This window comes from Egretta garzetta, unplaced genomic scaffold, assembly GCF_000687185.1.
Source record: "Egretta garzetta isolate BGI_Z169 unplaced genomic scaffold, ASM68718v1 scaffold149, whole genome shotgun sequence".
Taxonomy (NCBI): Eukaryota; Metazoa; Chordata; class Aves; order Pelecaniformes; family Ardeidae; genus Egretta; species Egretta garzetta.
In genome coordinates, this window is record NW_009269998.1 from 136,949 (window position 1) to 138,697 (window position 1,749).

The window sequence follows — 1,749 nt, forward strand, 5'->3', positions numbered from 1 at the left end:
AAGCCCCAGGGAGGCAACCGGGCGCTTGTTCGGCGTGGCTGCGCTGTGGTGACAGCCAGCCCTGATGTCGGGGTGCAGCTCCGGAGTGACCCCGGCTGACGGCTGCGAGGACGCACCGGGGCAAAGCCGACCGATTGCGCTCTGGGGATGTTTCTTTCATGCCAGGTGGCTTCTGGAAAGCCGCCCTCGGAAGGTTAAAGGCCTTCTGCAGGGGAGAGCCATGGCGGGGGCGGGAGGGCTTTTCTCCTGTTTTGTGTGTTCATAGCTACAGTTAAAGGGAACAGTAAGCCACAAAGCGTAATAATTTTGCTGTTGGCACGGGAACTTGAGCGGTGTTTCAGAATCACAGAATGGCAAGGGTTGGAAGGGACCTCGGGAGATCACCCAGTCCAACCCCCCTGCTAAAGCAGGTTCTCCTAGAGCATTCTACACAGGACTTCATCCAGGCGGTCTTTGAATATCTCCAGAGAAGGAGACTCCACACCCCCCCTGCGCAGCCTGTTCCAGTGCTCCGTCACCCTCAGAGTAAAGTTTTTCCTCATATTCAACGGAAACCTCTTATGTTTCAGCCTGCACCCATTGCCCCTAGTCCTGTCGCTGGGCACCACTGCAAACAGACTGCTTCTGACAGGTTTTCCTTCCCCAGGCTGCGTGTTGTGCTCATACGGAGAACCCGTTTGCGTAACTTCTGCCAGCCTGAAGCGCCGCCCGGTCGCTTTCTGGTTCGGAAGGTCAGCTTAAGCCTTCGCTGTGTTTGTGCTCCGGTAACTTTGCCCTATGGGGTTACTTTCGTGTATTTGAAACGTTTTCCTCCTTGTTATGAACACAGAGCATCTGGAAAGTGAAAGGCACTGAAAGACATGGCAGCTTGCTTGGAAAAGGAGTCATTTTCTTTTCTTTAATGGAAAAATCCAGAAGGCCTAACCTGGCCCAAAAATTAACCACGCAGCTCGTCATGGGCCTGGGAAGGAGCGTGCACCTCCCTGCCCCTGCACGGCTTTGCCCGCGTTTACACTGGTGGTGAATTCTGCCCTGCTGGGATCGGCCTTCTGGCTTTCCAGCAGAGGCCTTTCCTTTTGGCAGCATTTATTCTTTGATACTTCACCTAAGCAGCTTTGATGGTTGCAGTTGTACGGAAGCGGGCTAAATCTGGGGATTGCAGAAGGTTTCCGAGCAGCGCATAGCGTGAATCTTCCTGTCCGATGGAAATAAAAGCCAATGTTCCTTTACAGTGTTGTGGAATTTTCTGATACTTAATCAGCTTAACTCTAGAAAAAGGCTATCGCGTAACGAAGGCTGGTTGGAGGAAAACCAGCAGCAGCCCCTGTGCCGCTTTCTGCCACGCGTGCCATTCTCGGCAGCGCCAGGAGCACGTCGCGGGAGGAGAGGGGATCTCGGCAGGGTTCTGTTGCCCGTCCAGTCAGCCCTGAAGCACAAGGTAAGCTGCCAGAGGAAGAAAGGAGGCTGTTTTCTAGCTCACGGTCAGCTGAATTTTTGCAGGGTATCTCATTAGGCTACTTCAGATCTGCCAAAAAAAAAAAAGAAAAAAAAAATAAACCAAAACCCAACCAAAAAACCGAAATGTGATTGATCTGCAGTAATTCCGCAGCGTTCCGGGAAAAGCAGATTTCCCGTTGCGTGGAGAGGCGCTGAACCCTCGCTCCGGGCGCCCGGTGACTCCCGCTCTTCTCTCCCGGTTTCTGGGCGCCGGGAGCGGCGGGAGCTGCCTCCGGGGGGGCGCCGGCGGGC